Raw genomic sequence first — 24030 nt, 5'->3', positions numbered from 1 at the left:
CAAAGACTCTAAATCTCTTGCAGAGTGTTAGACTAAATTATCCTTAGAAATCATTGATACAGTACACAGCGGGGAAAGGGACATTTGCTCACCTACCTATTAAGCTGCAGGCCTTGGAATAATGTTCTAAAGAGTCTTACAACATCGTTACAACATCCAGGCCCATGCTGATTTCTCATGAAATTAAGTAATTAATTAAGTAATAGACACCAGTCTCTCTGAGGGAGGATAGGAGAAACCTGAATCCTTAACCTGGATCAGAATGATGAGAATGGGTTTAATAATAGACTCCATCTCAGTAAGGTAATGACTAGTGATCTTTGGAGGAAGTGGCAGGTGATTCTCTTCGATGCCAAGGATTGAAGAGAAAGAAAGCCTTCCAGGATTTCCTACACAGACATAAAAAAATATGTATGTTCAGTACAAACATCACTTCTATTGCATTCCGTTGGTCAAAGCAAGGTCACAAAGCCAGCCCTGATTCAAGAGGAGGGCAAGTAGAGTCCACCCCTTCATGAGAGGAATTGCAAACACACCAGGGGTGTGTCTTCAGATAGGAGAATAGCTCCTGCCATTTTTTGCTAATAGTCTACGCCAAGTAGCAATGCCAGTACCTTAGCAACCATCACTAGCATTGGGTAAATCAGTTATTGATTTGTAAATATTTGGAAATTTGGTTGGGAAATAACAGTATGTTGCTGTTTTATTTTGGTTGTTGAAGCTTAGTAAGGAACTTCGTTTTGATAACTGTGGAAACCACATTCTACAACATTCTAATCATCTTCATGGGAGAAGGGATGATTCTCAAATAAGAGACACTCCAGTTTCTGTTTGTTTGTTTGTTGTCTTTGTTTTTCTTTATAGAAGGAAAATCCACAATCATGTCTGGTCCCCTGTCTGACCATTTAAGGGATTTAGGTCAATTCATCCTTAGAGATATGTGACCATTGGTCTGGGCATATTGTCTATGTTTGGAAAGGCCCTCAGCAGGGCAGAAATGATGGGATACCAAGCAGACAGAATACACTGAAGCCTCTGTTAAAAATACATTCTCTGAGCAACAGTTAATGTTTCTAAGGCTAGGTAAAAATATTTTAGAACTACCTGGGAGTGGATTAAACAGATGATCTTCTGGTTTTGGCTTCCTGGACACAATCTTCCTATCCACATCCAAACTGAAGGAACAAATCAGAGAAAGTTCTCTCAGTTTACTGCCTCAAAGGTTTCATTATTAATGGAAATTGTTTTAGAAAAAGTTGTTTATTTTTCCCACCATGTACTGTTTATGTGCCTGTTTAAATTCAAATTTGAGCCAGCAGCTAGGGAAATAAGAATATTTGAAGCGTATGGCAAAAGTCTCACATGCTGAAGCCTGATTTATCCGGAAGCATAAATGCTGAATTATACACCTCCCACTTACTCTAAATTGAACTGCCCACATCTTTGTGGGGCTGCCCACAAGGTGTCTAATGAGTTATATGCCAGCGCTTATTTAACAAGCAAAGAAACCAAATAGAGCGTAACTGAAACCTGGGTACATTTTGTTTTTGTTTTGTTTCAGAGAGCTGTCAGATATTTCAGCCCAATCTTAAAGTTGTTGCTTCCCTTTATTGCAAGTCGACTTCAGAATTTTAGTTACCTCTTGCTACAAAAGGTTTCAGTTTCCAGGGTGGCAGAAAGAATGAAGATCGATGGTTGCTGGGTCTGGTTGGTCATACCAATTTGTACTGCAATATAGGTGCTGCAATCTCTGAGATTTGAGTTTAAATGTGCGCCTTGCAGCTTTGGAAGAAAGATGTGGTCTGCATACAGCTGTAGATCAACACTGCCAGTTTATTCACAGGATAAGGCATCCGTCCTGCTTGTGCACATGGGCATTTCATGGGAATACAAAAAGGAAAAGAAAAGGAGACAAGTGGGATGAAAGAAGGAAAGAACGAAGAAAGGGAAGGAAGGAGGAAGAAAGCAAGGGAAGGAGAAGGGGAGGAAGTGGGGAGAGAGGGACGCAGGGAGGTGATTTGTTTGGTTTTTTAAAACAGCACAGTTCCAGCTAAATCTTTCTGATAACAAATCATGGTTCATTCATAGAAAAGAGCATGAGTTGAACATAAAAATAATCTTATTATTTAATAAATACATGCTTAATAAAAATCGAATAAGAACTAATCTCTAATGCATACTGAATGATAAACATGTGTCTGATATTTCTACTGCCATATATTTGTATTTGATCCAAATTAATTGCTTTTTAAAAATCTTGTCTTTGAGACATTGTCTTTCTGATTTGGTGCATAAAGTCCCCTACCCCCCCATACTGCATTTGAAAGGTTTCATGTGATTCATAATTTAAATTTTTATTTCCAAATAATCACACTAAATTTCTAATGAAGGCACGGCACCTTTCTCATTTTATGAATTTTTAAAGTGAGCAACACAACGAGTTAGGGAGTTCCAACTTTATAATGCAAATTTGTAACACAATTTTTAATCCAACTTTCAATGATCCAGGTTCTTGTTTAACCTTTGGGACAACTCATACCACGTTACTTTACACATGTAATTGTTTTTAACTGCTTGTTTCCTTGTCCCATGAAACCCTGAGGAAAGGCAGTGAGAAATAACATCTATTCTTTGCATTGGAAGAAAAATATCTACGGTTCATTTTTACACACATAAAGCTTGACTCCTTGGTATCATGCATATATTCAGACTAGAGGTGCTTATTAAGGAGAGACTAGAGTTTGCAGGCCAGAATCTTCCCTGCTTAATGTTTCTTTGTTTGCTTATTTCTTCAAAACAAATACCTCGTAAAGAAAAATATTTTCTTTTAGGTCAGGGGTGCATGTAGGTTCAGTGACTGGAATGCTAAAATAATACACTAATATGATCTCCTGGAAAGAAATAGATAGCTCACGTTTATTTCGTTTAAACAACTGGGGCAGATTTTATGCACTAAACACAGACTAACCATCTTTCAGATGGGAAAAACTTAGTTTTTGCATACATAAGGTTAGACTCAATGCATTTATTTGATAATGAGGAATGTTCTGTGTTTAAAGTAGTAACTAGAAGAGTCATTCTTTGCTCAAAAATAACCTAAGACAACCCCGTTTGGCTCTATCTTCCAGGGTAGATTATCCTGTGGTGGTAAAGAGGAAAGGTCATAGGAGAGCTTAAAATGCTGAGTAGTCAAATTTATGCCAGAGGAGAAAAGTCTGCCTGCTGCCCTCAGTTCTGAAGAAAAGAAACCTTTAGATTTAATCAGATATATATCACACTTCAGATACTCTCACAGGCATCTTTCCCATTCCAGAGATGAAGACAGTAAGGCACATAGAGAAAGGGCACTTATCTTTGGTAAACAGCTGTAGGCTGTGATCAATTATCAGCAATACATGATCAAGTAAACATGACAGCCATTAGTTAAGAAATACTTGTACAGCCCATATTTTGCTCATTCAGTCATTATTCTGTATTCTAGGTTTCCAAAGAATCGGTTTTATCATTTGGTGTGATGATAATAAGAGCTAGTTTAAGACCTTTATGGACCCCAAATACTTAAAAAGAATGTATGCCACATACATTCAAACCATGAACAGTACTAAACCATAAAATAAGTGTTAGGAATTGCAGTGCTTCTGGTTTTTTCCATAGAGACTTTGATTTTTTAAAAAGAAATCATATATAAAATCATCAAAAAAGATTGGCTGTTCTTGTTTGCTGAGCCCTAAGCACAACCTTGATCTGTGTCTTGAGTGTTACAGAGCGACGATGTCTCAAATATCAACACTGCAGTGGCAGCACAGACTTTAACGTTTAATTTCTGTTTCCTTTCTCTCCATCTTCTCGAATATTTTAATTAGGAATCATTTTAATAGAAACATTTGAATTACCTAATATAGTCTTTAAACAACAGCCAGAAAGAGAGAAAGAGAGAGAGAGAGAGAGAGAGAGAGAGAGAGAGAGAGAGAGAAAGAAAGAAAGAAAGAAAGAAAGAAAGAAAGAAAGAAAGGAAGAAAGAAAGAAATGCTTCCCTTAAATGTAATTGTCAGCTTTGCTGAGTATTCAGAGTAGCTGAGTCTATGGTGCTACTCTGAATTAGCTCTTTAGTTTTCATTAAAGCATTATATTGAATAAGTTAAATATCTCTGCTCCTAATTTAAAATGGTAATGAGAAGCTGAAAATAAAAGGCAGTGCAATGAGAAATATCAGGGACATGCACGTCAAATTTAATAAAAGGATTCTTTATCCTTGGTTTAGCTTTGGCTTTTATTCTTTTGACCAAAAGAGAACAGTGGAATCTTGATATAAAAGAGAAGGCTATAAAATGAAGTGTAATGACTTTAAAGATGAACGTATCAGTTCATGTATTACTTGGTATTGAAATTTAGAAACTCTCAGAAAACCAAATTTTCAAAACCTATTAAAAAGACATAATTAATAATTCTACCTGAAACAATTTCTTTTTTCCATTATTACTAGTGGTACTATATGAAGATATGCTTTAAGAAAAACACTTTGATCAAGAATTTACCTAATGGCTTTCTTAGAGCATTTTTACAACTTTATGTATTTTACTATGTGGCAAGTGTTGTTCTATATTTGAACATTATTTGCTAATATAAAATGGCTAATCTAACACTCCACTTGAGAAAGTTAAAGAAGGCCTTACTTCCAAATTTCCCAGAAGACATACTCAATCCATAATGTATTAGGGTTTGTTTTCTTTAAAATGATCGTGAACGTTATATAATACCTATATATTTTATAGCCAAATTGACACAAAATACAAAGGTGTAATAAAGTACTGTAAGAAGGAGGTTAATTACAGTTTGACATGTCAGTTTCTATATGACTGATGAAACCATTTCAACTGACAAAAACCATTAAGGGCTTGGAGTTGGAGCATAGGTAGGTGGATTATAAGGCCACAAGAGGGCAGCAGATGGTCTAAAACTAATGAACTGACCTGATAGATCTGGAATGATTACAGTAGTGAAGGTTTTTACTGTAAAACCAGCCTTTTACAAGTTTTGGTCTCCCAAGTAGGAAGAATGAGAACACACAAACTGTTTTTACTATAACAATGCCTTATTTTTTCCCTTTCGAATAGGAGAATAGGGAGTTTAGCAAAAATAACCAGTGGCTACTAGAACGAGTAAAAGTATTTGCTTGAACCATAGAAAAGGGGGGTTGCAATGTAGCTAGAGAAATTTAGTTCTCAAGTAGCTAACATAACTTCTCAATCCTAACCTAGACCTTTCATATAATTTCATATGATACGACACACATAGCCTTTGTGTGTCTAGCCAAAATCCTTAAAGCAATGCAAAGAAAATTTGACTGAGTCAGGATACATGTTTCTAGAGCAAGATATTTCATCCTATAGACCAATGAGTTCAGTGCCATCATTTGACATAAGATATATATGTTTATTTGTATTTCCTCCTATTACATAAAACATGAGGTTGGTCCAGAGAGAGAGACAGGCTTCCATCCTCTGAATGTCTGACCTGTCGTCTGATAAATCTCCACCACACAGTCAGCCCTCTTGGATAATGGCTCCAGAGGAATTGTCTCCGTGTCCCAATTCCTAGCTCATCTAGCTGACCCAGCTCTTTGAGAGATGCTTTCTCCACAGTGGAAATAAAGTTTTTCTGAGTGATTTTGTGTCTGCCTGTGTGTGTATGTGCGCACATACACATATGATTCTTATTAGGTCAGTCCATTGACCTATTTCTGGCAATAATGCTGCCTTCTTCCAGATCATCGTGACTCCACGTTTCCAAGGCACTGTCCACTGGGTCTTCATTTTGGTATCCCACACTCAGTTAGACAATACATCCAGCCACTTCTACCCTAGGTCTCTTAGCTCAGGCTGCTGTAACAAATTACCAGAGACTGGATGGCTTAAACAACAAAAATTTATTTCTTACAATACTGGAGACTGGGAAATCCAATACCAAGTTGCCTGCAAATTCTATGTCAAGTGAGGGCCCTCTTCCTGGTTTGTAGGAAGAATTCTTCTTGCTGTATCTTCACATTTCTCTCATGTGTCTTCTCATAAGGTCACTAATCTCATTCATGAGTGGTTCACCTTTGTGAAACACCTAATGATCTACCAAAGGCTCCACTTTCAAATACCATCACATTAGAGATTAGGGCTCCAACATGAATTTTAGTGGAAGACAAATATTCAACTGGTAACACTAACCAAAGTATGTGTGTGTATTATAGATATACTATATAATCTATATAGTATATATAGAGGTACATATATATACATATACATATATATATGAGTAGTAAATATATATGTAAATATATATAAATACAATATATATATATATATATATATATATCCTCTTATTACTATTGTCATCATTATAGCATAGAATTTTATTACTCTTCTGGGTTATAAAATCACCTCATAACTTATTTCCCATCATTAGGCTCTCTCCATCCTAATCCATCCTCCAGAGAGCTATCAGAGGAATCTTCCTTAGCATGACTCTGATCATGTTACTTGCCTCCTCAAAAACCTTAAGTGATGACTATTTTTTATCAAATCAAATGTGAACACACAGCAAAGTTTATCAGGGCTTTCTGAAGTATGACCCCTGGACAGCACACTCTGAAAAGGTAAAATGGAATTTTAAAAACTCTGAACTATGCACTGTACAGCAAACAATTGTGTCCTTCATTTCCCTCAATTATAAAATTAGGTTAGACTACATAATCTTGCAGTCACCTTCTGAAATCAATATTCTGTGAATATAGCTTGTCAGCTTTAACTCCTGCTTCTCTACACAGACATCTAAGACCCAAAAAGAACAAAACCACTGGCCACTGCTAGAATATGAACTGTATTTCTTCCAGCATGATTGTGTTCATAATGCCATAACTCATAATTTGTCCTTCAAGCCAAGTTTGTACATCAAAACCCTGACTATTCCTAGTTTTAATCTTGCTGTTCAAACTGCCATCCAAAAGTTTTCTCTCTTACCTCTAAATGTGTTAACAAAAGCCATTGAATTTTCCATGTTTCTGTCTTAGCTCCTATCTTAGTCACTTTGGGCTGCTATAATAAATACCATAGATTGGGGTAACTTAGACAACATTTATTTCTCACAATTCCAGAGGCTGGAAAGTCTAAGATTAAAGTAGTGACAGATGTGGTGTCTGCTGAGAGTCTATGTCCTGGTTTGTAGTTGGCCACTTTCTCATTGATTCCTCACATGGTTGAAAGAGAGAGAGAGAGAGAGAGCTCTCATGTATCTCATGCTATCGTGAGTCTCTCCTTATCAGGGCACAAACCCCATTATTAGGGCTCCATCCTCATGGCCTAAGTGCATCGCAAAGTTCTCATCTCTGAATACTATCATACTAGGGAATAGGAGTTCAACAGATGAATCTGGGGTGGGGGGACTCAGTCTATAGCAGTTCCCCTATTCAAATTAACTGTCAAGTGAGCAGAAACCATGTTTCATTCCTTTTTATCTCCTTTCGACCTTGTTCATTAAAGGTTTTCAATAAATTGAATGATTTACTAAATTATTGTATATGAAAGTTAAATAATAGAAGAGATTTAAATTTCTGATAAATAAATTAATATGCCTTGATCAAATTCCAGAAGAAAGATTACCTACCTCTGATGTGATGGCTCATCAAGACCCAGAGTTCTAAGGATCACTGGCTGCTTACAGTCACAGAGAGGAAAGAAAATTCCTATGTGACTTGAACTGTTTCATCAAAAGAACTCCTCTAGAGCAAATAAAACTAAAGAAATGGTATTGAATATAGTCATCAATGAGACCTTGAGAAGTAGTTATTTCTAAGAGTCAAATTTATTTCTTAGAATGTTAAAAAGAATTTCCCTGTAAGATAATTCCATTTAAAACTTTAAAAATGACATTTATTAAAGCACATGTATTTAATTAGAAAATAAGAAATTGAAAAGGATATAGCATCTTTACAGAATTTAGGGGGAGAATGGATGTTTTGACTTGTGTACCAGAGAAAACGTGAATATAAAAAGAAGTGATTTAGATGTATCATATAATAAATATATGTCACCTTTCCTCTTCTGACAGAAATAACTAATGATCATACCTCTTGGAAATAATACCTTAATTCATAATTTGTGAAAGTTAACCGACCAAAACAAGTCTTGGAAATATATTCTTACCCACTTGCCTTCTCCAAAAAACTAAAAAGTTTAACATTAAATTTAACAACCCAAAAGCTCTAAGTGTATACATACCCAGTAATAAATCTTCAAAATACTTGAAGCAAAATATGACATAACTGAAAGAAGAAATAAACTTCCCTGTTGTAGCTGGAGACTTTAATACTCTTGACACAAAATAAGAAACCTCACAGAAGACTTGAATAGCACTGCCTACTAACTTGATCTAATTGACATTATAGAATACTCCACCTTACATCAGAGTACAGATTATTTCCAAGAACATATGAAACATTCATAAAGACAATAAAGTAAAACTCAATAATTTAAAGAGACTGAAATCCTAAAAGCATATTTTCTGACCAAACTGAAATTAAAATAGAAATCAATAACAGAAAAATACATAGAAGCCCCAAGTATCTCAAAAGTTTAAAACACAAGTATAAATAACTCTTGATTCAAAGAAGAAGCTGTAAAAGAAATTATAAATTATTTTGTACTAAATGAAAATGAAAATACAATATGTCAAAATGTGTGGGATGATGCTAAAGCAGTGTATGCAGGAAAAATGTTGTTTTAATTTTAAATGTTTAGATTAGGAAAAATAAGGGGTGTCAGATCGATGATCTAAGTTTTTGCATGAATAAACTAAAAAGGAAGAGCAAATAGAACACAGTAAGCAAAAGGTAAAAAATATTAAGGATATAAGAAGAAACAAATGTAATAGAAAACAGAGTGGAGAAAATCAATAAAACTTTGCAAAGACTAATAAAATTGGTAAATCACTTGCTAAATTTATAAAAAAACGAGAAATATAGAAGATACAAACAGCAATTTGGGGAATACAATATAGGACATTACACATCTTACAGATATTAAAAGGATAATAGAAGGATTATATGAAAACTCTGCTGATAAATTTTAAAACTCAGATGAAATAGACTATTTCACTAAAAGACATATTACAAAACTGATTCAGACATAACCTGAAAATCTGAGTATTCCTATATCTACTAAAGAAATTGAATTTTAGTTAAGAACTTTCCCACAAAGAAAAAACAGGGCTTGGTTGTCCATATTAAACAATTTCATCAAGCGTTTAAGGAAGAATTAATGTCAGTCTTTCATAAACTCTATCAAATAATTGAGAAGAAAGGAAAAGTTGTTGGTGAATTTTACAAAGAAAGCATTATCCAGATACCAAATCAAGCAGACATTATAAGAAAATAATACCTTCATGGACATAGATGTGAAAAGCCTTCACAAAATATTAGCAAATGAAAACCAGCAATGTATAAAAAGGATATTACATCATGAAGTGTATTTCAAGAATGCAAGTGTGGTTTAAGAGCAAAAATGCCATTCAAGAATTAATAAGTGGTGCTGCAAATAGCAGAATTTCCTTATTTTTTAAGCATCTAATAATATTCCATGGTGTGTATATACCATAGTTGTCTGTATCACTTCATCTTTTGAGGAGCACTTGGGTTGTTTCCCTCTTTCAGTATTGTTAATAGTGCTCCAATGAACATCTCTTTGAGATCCTGATTTTAATTATTTTCTGTATATATCCAGAGGGGAATTGCTAGATCATATAATAGTTCAGGTTCTAATTTTTTGAGAGTCATCCACACTATTTTTTCACTGTTGCTGTACCATTTTACATTCCCACAAACAAGAGTTCCAATTTCTCCACAACCTCTCTAACATTTCTTATGCTTAGCGAAATAAACCAGTCACAGAAGGATAAATACTGCATGACTCACTTCTATGAAGTATTTAAAATAGTCAAACTAGGGGTGCCTGGGTGCCTCAGTCATTTAAGTGACCAACTCTTGGTTTTGGTTCAGGTCATGATCTTGAGTTTGGGCTCTGCGCCAACAGAGTGGAGTCTGCTTGGGATTCTCTCTCTGCCTCTCTCTCTCTGCCCCTCCCCTGATCATGCTTTCTCCTCAAAAATAAATAAATAAACTTAAAAAAAATAGTCAAACTCATAGAAGCAGAGAATACAGCGGTGGCTGTCAAGGGCTGGGGGATGAAGGAAATGGAGACGTGTTATTCAAAGGGCATAAAATTTCACTTACGCTATATGAGTAAGTTCTAGAGATCAGCTGTACCACATAGTAGTGCCTAGAGTTAATAACACAGTTTTGTGCACTTCAAAATTTGTTTAAAATAGAGCAGTCATATTGTGCTCCTACCCCTGTCCCCCAAAAAACAGAATACAAGAAAACTCTAGGAGGTGTTGGATAGGTCTGTTATCTCAATTATGGGGACTGCATTACAAGTGTTTGCATACGTACAAATTCATCAAATTCTACACATTAAATACATGCAGTACTTTTGTACATCAGTTATACCTCAATGAAGCTGTTAAAAATAATACTAGAATCCATCTCAAGAATTGTTTAATTATTGACTGAACTAATGTTTGCTCTATGCTTAGCCCGGTATCTGGCAAAGGATAATCATTCAAAAATCACACAATATGATAAAAAAATAAAATATTTTCAATAAAAAATAACTAATAAATGACTTTAGCCAGTTTGCAGAATATTAGGTCAATATGCAGAAATTATTTATATTTCTATAGCCTAGAAAAAAAAAGGAAACCAAAATTAAAGCAATCAACATTTAGAACAGTATCCAAAACCATAAAACATTTATGGATAAATTAGCAGTTTTTATAAGATCTGCACACTGAAAACTCTAAAAGATTTCTGAGAAAAATCTAAGATCTAAGTAAAGGGATAAATATACTATATTGATGAATATGAATATCCAGTGTGGTTAAAATACAAACCGAGCTCTAGATTTTACTCAATTATGGTAAAAACTTGAGCAGTTTTTTTTTTTTCTTTTTTGGTAGGAATTAGTAAGCTGACTTGAACATTTATGTGAAAATTCAAGGGATCAAGAATAATCAAAACTGAAGATGAAAAACAAAAGTGAAAGAATTTTCACTTGATTTCAAGATTTAATCTAAAGCTATAATAATCAAAACAATGTGGTATTGGCTATAAGACAGAGATGCAGATCAATGAAACAGAAGAAAGATTCCAGAAATGAACCCACAAATATATATCTACTTGATTTTAGAAAAGTTGCTACAGCAATTCAATGGTGAAAAGGTAAGTGTTTTTTAAAAACCAGTGATATGATAACTGAATATCATTATCAGAGAAAAAGGACCAATACTTTCAAATCTTACCCTACACCATACACAAAAACTAGCCTGAAATGGACCTAGAATTAAACATAAAAGTCAAAACTATAAAATTTCTAGGAAGCAACTCTTTGTGACCTTACAGAAGACAATTTTTTAGAGAGTTCATAAAAAGTAATAACATAAACGATAAATTGAGCTTCATGATTTAAAAAATTCTCTTGGAAAGACATGATCAGGAAAATGCAAAGGCATGACGCTAACCAGGAGAAAATATTTGCAATCCATATTACTGAAAATGAGCTTCTATCCAGAATATTTAAAGAACTCATATGTATCAATACAGAGAATGCAAAAGTATCAAAAATAGGAACCGAACTTCACAAAAGAAGACACATTCAAGGCCAACATAAACAGGAAAAAAAATGTTCAACGTTATTGATTCCCAGGGAAATGAAAATTTAAATGACAGTGAAATACCATTTAATAGTCACTAGAAGTACTAAAATTTAAAAGATTGTCAATATTGAATTTTGGCTAGAATATGGAACAACTGGAATTCTTACACATTGCTAGTGGGAAGGCGAAATGGTATATAGCCACATTAGCACAGTTTGGAAGTTTCTAATAAAGTTCAGCATAATCTTACCATATGAACCAGCAATCACAGGTATTTACTCAAAAGAAATAAAAATGTAAGTCCAAATAAAGATTTGTACACAAATGTTTACAGCAGGTTTATTCATTACAGCCCACAACTGGAAACAGCTCAAAAGAACATCAGCAGGTAAATGGGTAAACAAATCATGGTGTATCCACATGAATACTACTCAGCAGTAAAAAGGAATAAGTTACAAATACAGACAATGATGTGGGTACATATTTAAAACATTATGCTGAGAAAAAAAGTCAGATACAAAAGAATACACGTGGTGCCATTTATTTAAAGCTACAGGGAAGAAAATCTAAAACATTTATCAAAAGCAGATCAATGTCATCAAAGGCAGGGGGATAGGGGAAAGTGGATTAGGAAGGGGCACAAGGAAATCTGCTGGGGTCAGAAAATGTTCTATATCTTGATTATTGTGTACAGATTTAGTAAAATTCCTCACTGCACTTAAAAATCTATGCATTTTACAATTTGTAAAATAAACCTCAGTAAAGTTATTAAAACTGCTCCCCTAAAATTTTTGAGCAGAAATAACAAGGCAACTATTTTTTTAAGTTTATTTATTTTGAGAGAGAGAGCATGAGTGGGGGAGAGGCAGAGAGGGGGACAGAGGATCTGAAGTGGGCTCTGTGCTGAGAGCAGAGAGCCCAGTGGGGGGCTCGAACTCACCAACTGTGAGATCATGACCTAAGCCGAAGTCAGACGCTCACCTGACTGAGCCACCCTGGTGCCCTAACATGGCAACTATTTTTATTATAGAATATAGGTCTTATTACTTCATAGTCCACAAAGCACTACCCAAGCACAGGTACGAATGAGCTCCATCTAAAATCAATGGACTATAGCTGAAAGCAAACCAGTTCAATTTATAAATTAATTGATTATTGATGAAAATTACCTAGAAATATTCCAAACTAATGATGCTTCAGAATTTCATTAACCAAACATTGAAAACATCTTGTATCCTTTTCTCTCACAAAGGAGACTGTTCTCCTTAGCAGTAAGCCCTGAATCATAAAGGAAAAACCCAGGACATTTTAGAGGTCTGGTTCAACCTAGGTAGAATGAGCAGACAGCCAAGTTCTTTGTATATTCAGTGATACCCTTGTTCGACACAAGGGCCATTCTCCTGTCAGCATTGAATGGCAAACCACAAAAACTCTAACCTTGATAACTGCCGGGTAAATTTGAGGAAGTTTAATTTTACTTGGAAATATGAAAGGATACGTTTCCAACTGGCAGTCTGTACGAATAAGAAAAAGAACAAATATGCTAACAGTACACTACCCTCACCCCTTCATGTTCTCAATCTATCCCTTTTCTCAGCAGCTTGGCAGAAAGGAGAAATATATCACTTATTTTCTGAACAGGAAACAGACACAGCAAGAAAGCAGCCCGTGAAGCGAAGACTCTGTGAGTGCCTTGTACAGTTCATCAGTGCACACAGATCTGGCCTCTAATGAAGCCATTTACATGCAGATGCAGGCCTGGGTGTGTGGACACCAGTCTCAACTCTGGGAATTGTTGTTTCATCTAATCAAAAGAAATTTGCACATGAAAGCCACATCCGTGTTCATTAACCCCACAGCTCTCTCAATATTGCTTCTCTATTATTCCTAACAAAATTGCAAACCTTCATATGATTAGGTACCCCACTTCAGAGCCTCATTTCCCTCCCATCCCCAACCCAGGCCTGCATCTGAATGTAAAACTGAGTGTGGGTCTGGAAGACTGAATAATCTGTAAATACACTTAACAAAACACCAACCCCAAGCACATTTTTCACACTGATTGGCCCACAAAGAGATGCGCCCTTACTCTCTTCCTCAACCAAGGAAGAATCTTCTATGCTTACAATCTCAGCATCACTGAAAATATAAAAATACTCTTCAGGATGGGAATCCCAAGACAATACGTTTAATTGCCAATTTTATTTTCATGTGTAAACAAGACAAAAGTCACACGTGTTCGGTGGCAAATATGAGTCACACAGTACGTTGATATACAAAGGCCATAACAAAGGCGTCTGCAGCAAGTCCTAAAAGCAACACTCATGGACATCGGCTGATACAGGCCCATCTCACACTTAATAAGAATCACCTCTCCTGTCAATCGTGCAGATGTTAACTGTGCAGATCTTGTGCCAGGGGTCTGGCTACACTGCTTTCTCATACAGGACGGTGTATGATATGGGCACCCATTCTTATTACCAAAGATAATCCTGAGCCTGGATCTTCCAATATATGTAATAAATGTGTAGTAATAAATGTACTGGAATTGTTTATTTTGCTAGTAACAGCAAATTGAGGTTTTTCTTTCTACAGAATTAGAAGAATAAGAATAACTTCGCTTTGTTAATGCAATTCAGCAGTGACCTGCCGGGAAGTCTGGGGCTGAGAAGCCAGGCAGATCTTCCTGCCCACTCAGTGTCTGGCCTTCTTGCTGAAGCTGCCAACAATAGTCTTAATTAGTGCCAATTATGATTTTTTTTTTAAATGTGGACACCTGCATAATGTGAACAAGATGGAGAGTCCTACCACATTTTCTATCAACCATCCAACAGCTGTCAGAGGTTGACAATTTTTAGTTGTTATTGTTCCGGGAAAGATTCAGATTACTAGCCTAGAGGTAAATTTCTTTATGTCTCATTTGGATTAATGCTCTAAATCATCTACACCCCTATTATTTCCTCTTCCATATTTATTTATTTATTTATTTATTTATTTATTTATTTATTTATTTTCAGACAAAAACACAGCTTATGATCCTCCATAAAACAGACAAACAAGTCAAAGTATGATTCTGTGTTTTCAGTTTATTGAATGACTTTTAAAAATTCTATCATTGATTATTAGTATTAAAGAATTGGCCATAACTATGAGGCCTAGGAAGTTCTGCTATAGAAGGGCAAGCTTTAGATTAAAATGTCAACTATACAGTCCTGCATTCTTTAGAAAAAAAGCTAAACTTTTGGCCCACGAGTTTTGCATTTATGTTCCATGGATACATCACAGAGGCCACAGCAGAAGCTTAAAACAAGGTGGGAGTTCACCTCCTACTACATTTCCCCAATTGCCATACAGATTCTACTTTTCTGTAACTAGAAACATACATAAGATATTTTTAAAGAAAATTTCTGCAGCTAAAAGAATTTGAAAGCACTGGCCATATGCAGAAGACAAGAGAGAAGAGAGGGAGAAACAAGAAGAAATCATCTATTATCACTTATGAAAGGAAAAGGAAAAGGAAAATGACAGTATCGCGTTTTCTAGTGGCAGAAATGCTCCCGTGGAATCATTTTATTGCTCCAGTTGATGGAAGAGCAGTAAAACAACTGTTGGATTTCATTTTCAATTGTTGCTTAGTCTGTAAGAATGTTTAGCAAGTAGATTTGCAAAAACTTTGGAATAGCCCATCTGTTCATTTTAAATGATGAAGGAAAGGAAGGTAATTAGAAAAAAAAAAAAAAAAGGAGGAAGAAGGGAGATGAAGTATTGGGAGAAGTTTCTTGTTTAATATTTGTAAAATAGAGCTTTAAATAAAAACTCTTGAATTCTGGAATACTTACTAGTGTGGAGAAAAATCCAAAGGAAGTGATCCAATAAGTGAAAATACACACTGAATTTCAAAATCATTTCAGGTTTCTATAACCTCCTATAACCAAACACTTTCTATAGTTTCAGAATTCACACATGCATGAAAGAACCATTAATTAATTCATTTATTCTAGAATTATTTTTTTTAATATTTATTTTTGAGAGAGATAGAGCATGAGCAGGGGGGGGGAAGGATAAAGAGAGAGGGAGACACAGAATCTGAAGCAGGCTCCAGGCTCTGGGCTGTCAGCACAGAGCCCCATGTGGGGTTTGAACTCAGGAATAGCAAGATCATGACGTAGGCCTAAGTCGGACACTCGACCGACTGAACCAACCAGGTGTCCCTTTACTAAGTAAATCAAAATAAAAACTGTGAAAGATGAGGAGGATTTCCATAAATGTACAGTAAATTAGCATCTCTGCTTCTCTGAGCTTAAAGGGATCAAAACTGAAGTTGTAGGATAGGTGATCCCTGAGGGTGGAGAGAGGCCAAACTTCTCATAATAGTAATCTGTCATTATTGCCAACCACCAAGTCCACAGAAAACTAGTCTAGGAGGTGCTCCATGAAAAAAAGAATTCTATGCTCCATTAATTTTGGAAATTGTTTTCTTACAAAGCCCCTCTTTGGAAATTCACAGTACATATAAAAATGGTAAAAGTTATTGAAGCCTTTCTTTAAAGAAACCTTAGCTTTGTATAATTCAGTATTTCCCCAAATCACTTTACTCCAGAACTTTATTTATGCAACTCTCACACTAGTAATATCCTATGGAATTGGAACTTTAGGAAAACACTTTGTGAAATTCTCGATTGTATCTAAAGTATTTGCCTGATACAAAAATAATAGAGAAAGCACTATGCACTTCATTCATGGACACCATTGTGCACATAGACTATAGGCAGGTAGCAAAAGACAACTCCCAAATAGTCACACCTTCTCCATTTGGTACCAAATTTTTAGACAGCACAGTTTCTAATCCAACTTTAATTCTGCAGTTGCTAAGGACTCACATAAGCCCTTTCTCTGTCCAACCCCTTATTGTTCTATGTTGGTGAATTATGTTTGCAACACATTTTTTTCAGAACACTACCATATTTGACAACACTAACAACTGTCACATTGAAACACTCACTCTCCCTTTGTTTTCCAGTGACATTGTGGATTACTCTGTTCTCCAACTTCATGCTCATCGAGCACTTTTCCTAGGTTATTTGCTGTTTATCTTCCTCTAATTATGGATTTTATTCTCCAAGGCTCAAGTGGGGCTTCCATTCTTTCTGCTGTCTTTTCATTTTCTAGCTGATCATCTCTAACAGTTTAAGATACTACTTGGTGATCTTTAAATGCATATTCTTAGCTTCTTCTTTTTCACATAAACTCTATCCTCAAATTCTGGGTACTTATTATCCTAAAATGTCATAATTCCATACTAAAGTAATCATTGATTTTTATCAGTGAAAGTACTGGTTTTCATTTCAATCAATTTTCAGGCTTGAAATTTTGACAATATTTTTCCTTCATACCTTATATCCAAGCAGATAACAAATCCTGATCGTGTTTCTTTCACCCACCTATTCTTTCCATTCCAATCATCCTTTCAAGCATATACAGTTATATATGCCTCCTGCCTCCCCATATCTCACCACTATACTCTCACACATTGCTTTTTCCAAAGTATATAAGTCTTTATGTCAGTATCTTATTACATACTGCTTTATGATTGTTATGTTTTTGGAAAATTACAAAATTATGGAAACTCCATGGTACAAAGTTTGTAAATCCAAAAAAGGACAAAATAATCACCCAGAGTATTCCTCATCCATTGATAACCAGAGTTAATATTTTTGTGTACTTTTAAGCATTACCAGAATCTGTTTTTTAGCCTAATTTACTCAGTAGTATTACATTTTTGTGTGATAGATTTTCTTTTAAAACTTGGGGTTTAACAAGCGTGTCATATTCCAAGAGGTATCGTAATTCATTTAACCATGTTCCTGTTGTTGGACATATAGGCAAAATTCAGTTTCTCAATGTTATTAATAGCATTGTAGAACATTCATTTTTAAGTCACCTCTGATTTTCCCCCCTCAGGATAAATTCCTAGAACTGTCATTGTTCGGTCAAAGAATATGAAAATTCTCAGAAATATTCTGAAATACCATCATCAGGGGTAGGGTTTTTTCCAAAGTTCTTGTTCTTCCAAAACTTCTCATAATTTCCTAGTGCTCATTTTATAAATTCTAAAACCTCAGCTTCACTTTCAAAATTTTCTCTAACCTTATTTCACACTACTATAAATATTCCATTGAGACCTTTATAGTTTCCTGTCTCTTAAATACAATATGCTCCTTTTTTATCTCAGGCTTCTATTTATGTTACCTTTATTTCAGAATGCTTTTTTATCTTCTTCCTCTGTATATCTATACAAATCATGCCCATTCTCCTCAACACTTGCTTGCTTATATGGCACATCTTTAATTGGATTTCCCTCAGAAATCACTTTCCCCTTTCTCTGAAGTCTTGTGTCATTATCAAGTACTTTTACTTTGATTTGAATTGTGAATCAGTTTGTATAAATTTTTCTTATTTTTTTTTACATTTATTTATTTTTGAGAGATAGAGAGAGACAGAGTACAAGTGAGGGAGGGGCAGAGAGAGAATGAGACACAGAATCCGTAGCAGGCTCCAGCTCTGAACTGGCAGCACAGAGACCAACATGGGGGTCGAATTCATAAACCATGAGATCATGACCTAAGCCGAAGTCAGATGCTTAACTAACTAAGCCACCTAGCCCCCCAGTTTGTATAACTTTTTACAGACACAATTTTATTTCAAGTGTTTAAACATTTAACAAGACACTATGCATCAGACCCACAATGGTCAATGAATCTTTGACAAAGCAGGAAAGAATATCCAATGGAAAAAAGACAGTGTCTTCAACAAATGGTATTGGGAAAACCGGACAGTGACATGCAGAAGAATAAAACTGGACCACTTATTTTACACCATACACAAAAATAAATTCAAAATGGGTGACACACCTAAATGTGAGACAGGAAACCATCAAAATCCTACAGAAGAACACAGGCAGCAACCTCTTTGACCTTGGCGGGAACAACTTCTCACTAGACACATCGCTGAAGGCAAGGGAAACAAAAGCAAACAGGAACTGCTGTGACTTCATCAAGATAAAAAACTTCTGCACATTGAAGGAAACAATCAACAAAACTACAAGGCATCCTACAGACTGTAGAAGGTACCTGAAAACAACATATCTGATAAAGGGTTAGTACCCAAAATCTGTAAAGACTTATCAAACTCAACACCCAAAAAAAATGTAACCCAGTTAAGAAATGGGCAGAAGACATGAATAGACACTTTTGCAAAGAAGACATCAGATGGTTAACAGACACATGAAAAGATGCTCAGCATCACTCATAATCTTGGAAATACAAATCAAAACCATGATGAAATATGTGTCAGAATGGCTAAAATCAACAACACAAGAAACAACAGGTATTGGCGGGGATTCAGAGAAAGGGTAACCCTCTTGCACTGTTGGTGGGAATGCAAAGTGGTGCAGCCACTCTGGAGAACAGTACGGAGGTTCCTCAAGAAACTAAAAATAGAACTACCCTACAATCCATCAATTGCACTATTAAGTGTTTACTCAAATGATACAAAAATACAGATTTGAAAGGATACATGCACCACACTATTTATAGCAACATTATCAACAATAGCCAAACTATGGAAAAAGCCCAAATGTCCATTGACTGATGAATAAAGAAGATCTAGTGTGTGTGTGTGTGTGTGTGTGTGTGTGTGTATACATGTGTGTGTATACTCACACACACACACATTTACAATGACGTGGATGGAGCTAGCAAAATCAGTCAATCAGAGAAAGACAAATACCATATGATTTCACTCATATGTGGAATTAAAAATAGATGAACATATGGGAAGGAGGGAGAAGAGAAGAGAGGGAAACAAATCATAAAACACTCCTAATAATAGAGAACAAACCATGGGTTGATGGAGGGAGGTAGGGGGGAGATGGACTAGCTGGGTGATGGGCATTAAGGAGGGCACTTGTGATGAGCACTGGGTATTGGATGTAATTGATGAATCACTGAATTCTACTCCTGAAACCAATATTACATTGTATGTTAACTAACTAAAATTTAAATTTAAAAAAAAGGACAATTTTTTTAAGTAAAAAAATTTTTAAAAAGATACAATGCACCCTATAATGCTTGGTAAATGTTTGTTGAATGAATAATAAATAATAGTTACTAAGATAGCACCCTATACATTAATGAAATATCTAGCTGATGTTGTATTCATTTCATTGGCTAAATATTACTTGATAGCTGAAATTTTAGCAAGATATTATATAGAAGATTACCAAGTTAAGCTTTATTTTCAAAATGTTTTCTCATTTATCCCTTTTTCTTTGTATGCTATGACAAGTTGATTCAGTTAAATTTTAATCAGCTTCCTCCCAAACCAACCCCAAAATAAGTCTTAGAGTGTACACTCTAAAGTTACTTGCCCAAAACATGTTGTACTCAGGAAGTGAGAATCTTATTAGAGAGAAAATAAAAATAATAATGTATTCTTGGAAATTAAGATGATTTGTTTCATTGCAATGTTTGATAAAGAACCAGAGTATTTTCCCCATGATTTATAATTTCATGTCCAGAGTCAACCTTGGCTGTAATTTAACTAATTGTAACAAAAATTTGGGACTTACTAAAAAATTAGAAGGAATAGAATTTGATTCATATGCACATTTGGGTAATCATTAGGATATGAAAGTAAGATTTGTTTCTACAAACCTCTACCAAAGGTTTTCATGCTTTGGTTATTATGTACATTTTTTGCTCTTTCAATATGGATAAACTTAAACCAGATCTTAGAATGATTATTCTAAAATTATATTGTCGACTAAAATTATATTGATACATTCTTTATTACAATAGACTATTTAGATATGAAATTTCATTTAGATGTACAAGACCCCTAGTAACCATTAAGAGAAAATTAAGTTATACTGGGTTTTCTGATATAGTGGAATTTTAGGAAGCATTAAGTTTAATAATAATAATAATAATAATAATAAATATTCTATTAATAGTAATCAAAACATTATTCCTACTTTAAAATGACCTTATTGGCTATATTTTTCAAGATAAGTTTTGAGATAAGGATTTTGACCACACTCTGCTTCATGTTACATGCAGTTCATGAGTTCGACCCCGCATCAAGCTCACTGCTGTCAGTGTGGAGCCGTCTTTAGATCCTCTGTCCCCCTCCCTGCAGCCCCTTCTCCACTGGAGCTCTCTCTCTCAAAAATAAATATTTAAAAAAAATATCTAACTATGTGAAAAAATTAAAATCAATCTTTTAAGATATCTAATACATTCTAACTTTTATCTAATCAAAACATTTGTTTTATGTTTTTTTTTCCCTATAGATTTCTAAAACAGACTATGAGTTAATACATGGAAAAGCATTTTGTTCCACCTTTAAATGATTCCCCATCACCATGAAGGAATTTGGAAATAGTGCCTTAACTTCATTTATTGTCTTTCTTTAAAAAGTCAAAGGGAATCAGGACAATCTAGTTGAACTCTACAAGGACAGAGAGAGGCTCCAACTTAAAGAATTGGAGATTTCACTTTGCCTCTAACTTCTCCAGTTTCTGATGCATTCTTGTAAGGATATGTATAGGTAACCAATCTAAGACAGGACCACAATATAATACTAGGAAACTGCTGGATCAGACCATAAAATCTGGTCTAAAACTCCTTAACAGAGTTCCAGTTTTCCATATAGACATATTAGTTAAGGTTTTACATGTTTACCTTTAGTAGCTAACTACCAGAAACAGTTGAAGAATGAGAACAAGATACTTAGGAGGGCTAAATCTCTGATTTATATGTTTGGAAGAGGACTGACTTTCTATGTACCGAAGCTTTTGCCTGAGTTTTCCATGCGTTATCTCTTTATAATCCTGGAAATAGCACTGTGAATTAGGTTATAGTGTCCTCAGTTTTATGGATGAAGAGAGTAAAGCTGGAAAAAAAATGGTTGAGTAATGTCACAAAGAAAAATTAAACAGTTAATAAATCATCTAAGGCAGTAATCTATGAATTTTAGGAAAATAAATAGAATTTATACTTAAAAAGGATCACGGGAAACCAACTGGGGAAAAAACAAAAAAGAACAAAAAAACAGGAGAATGCTTGCTTTGTTGCTTTGTTTTTGATCCTGGACTAGAATTCTTTAACATCTCACTGATGATCTGGATAGGCTGTAATCCCAGGTCCAAGGGTTGAATCCAACCAGCACCTGTGCGTGACGCTGAGTCATCTATGTGATACTTCTTGCTGCCTTGAAAAGACCCCATGCCTAGAACAGAAAGTACTTTCAGGGGAATAATGACATTGACTTGACCTATTCCCCAGCTGCCTGGAGAGTAGTTCACACACAGGTCTAAGACTGTTTGCCTATCCAAAGGAAGCTCTGGATGAATTGCTCATTCATCATCTCAACGTCTATAATTCAGGGTTGCTCTTGTGAGGTTGCTCTATTACTCCTCAGTAATATCAAAGAGGCTAAAGTTATACAAACAAGACAACTTTGTCCTCCACCCTATCATGCAAGAAAGCTTACAATGTCTGTCTGTCTCTTTCTAGGTTGCTATGAATCCCTGCTAATGAAAAGATGAATAAGGGCATATGTTAATGAGGAGTCAAGTGCAAAATGAATGTAAATAAAAGGGAGGCCTTCTAGTCATGAAAAATATTTGAAAGTGATTTATTTCTCTTCCCTCATTTTTCCTTAAGAATTAACTTGATCGTGTCAACCCTTCTTTCTCTCCTTAACAGAGTTGTTGAGAGAATAAATCATTGATATTGAAGATATTTTGTGTCTACAAGCATGTGAAAAGAAAGAGAAACAAAACCGGGCATGCTTAAATTGTTGTGAATATCCAAGTTGTTAATATCCTCACTTACTGTTTGATATGCTTGACCAGAACTTTCAAGTTTTAAATAATAAAATATTAGTGTTCATGAATATATTAAAAAGCCACATTTTTCAACTTAGAAGCTCTCCTATCAAAAAGAGTTGATATTTTCTATCAATGTAAGAAAGGTTTAAAATAATATTGCTTTCTAGCTACGAGTGTCTTGATACATTCAATTCACTAATTCAAAGTGAAGAATTCTTTTTTCATAAATTTTTTGTTTGAATTTGACAGAAGATTTTTAAAAAATAAACTTCTTCAGAAGGCTGTGTAATTAGCAGTATAACTCTTAATCCTTTAATCCTTATCCCAAAAGATTCCGAGTAACATATCACTTACAAATATGAGTTCTGTATTGATCATCTCTACATTAATCCATCAAACACAGTAAACATATTAATATGGCATGGGGATATACCACAATTAGTTTCTAGGTATTTTAAATTTCCTACAGTATATTATTTATAAGCAAATATACAGACAAACATGAACAGATGAAAATTTAGTATCTCTTACCTGAAGTGTTTCAAGAATAACATTGAAAAGAAAATACATGATAATGCCTAGCAATCTGTACAAAACCACCTACAATCAATTCAGGGTAATACAGAAAGTCAAAGCCACGAGGAAACATTTGTCAGTGGCCAACCTCTTCCTCACAATGCCAAAGTCATACTTTGAGACAGATAACAATCTCTGAATAATGGCAGGACAAACTGGAGGAAATGAGCTGTAGAGAGATGCTGCCTGTTAAGCTACATAACAGTATGTACTGACTTCTTACTCCTATCTCGTCTCTGCTAGCAGACCCCTAGGAACTGCGTGAGACTACTATCTCAAAAAAATTCTGCATATCATAGAATGTCCATTTTCTGGTTTGAGATTGGAGGTATAGTTGCCATAGTGATACATCCTGCTTTAGACTCTGTTGATACACAGGTCTCTGTGCATTTCAGTATAGCAAAACACAATAGCTTGTCATCTATGTGATTTACATAGAGATGCTAGGGATCGGAGTTTATGTGAAAATTCCTATTTTGGGAACCTTACTGCACAGTCCGTTTGGTTCCTTAGGGTTCCTTACCACTGCTTGCCCAGAGCTAGTTGAGCTATTCTTTTCTTCTAACAGCAAATCTAAGACATGGTTTTTGTCTGGAAAACTGAGTGCTCTGGGGGGTAGCTAGTGTTTAAACCTGGCTCTACCTCCTTAAATGTTCATCACACCCACTCTTTTCTTCCTATTCATGAGAGCCAGAACTATTCAATTAGTCACAAACTCCCATAATCAGCTCCTATATTTTCCAATTTCATGTCCCTTAAATATGAGTTATTGGCAATCCATATAAATAAAGAATAATTATTTAAAA

The 24030-nt window shown here is 35.0% G+C and overlaps 1 long non-coding RNA gene across 1 annotated transcript; it reads right to left on the bottom strand.

The window, feature by feature from the left end:
- Window positions 1–258: 258 nt before the first annotated feature.
- LOC122239569 lies at window positions 259–1850 on the bottom strand. The gene is made up of 3 exons (XR_006218771.1): window positions 1640–1850; window positions 1105–1175; window positions 259–389 (listed from the first exon to the last, which is right to left on the bottom strand). It is a non-coding gene; the product is annotated as an uncharacterized LOC122239569 (long non-coding RNA).
- Between the last annotated feature and the right edge of the window lie 22180 nt (window positions 1851–24030).

Source organism: Panthera tigris, chromosome B3, assembly GCF_018350195.1.
Source record: "Panthera tigris isolate Pti1 chromosome B3, P.tigris_Pti1_mat1.1, whole genome shotgun sequence".
Lineage (NCBI taxonomy): Eukaryota > Metazoa > Chordata > Mammalia > Carnivora > Felidae > Panthera > Panthera tigris.
Note: the sequence above shows the minus strand (reverse complement) of the source record. Positions and strands in the feature narration are given on the sequence as shown.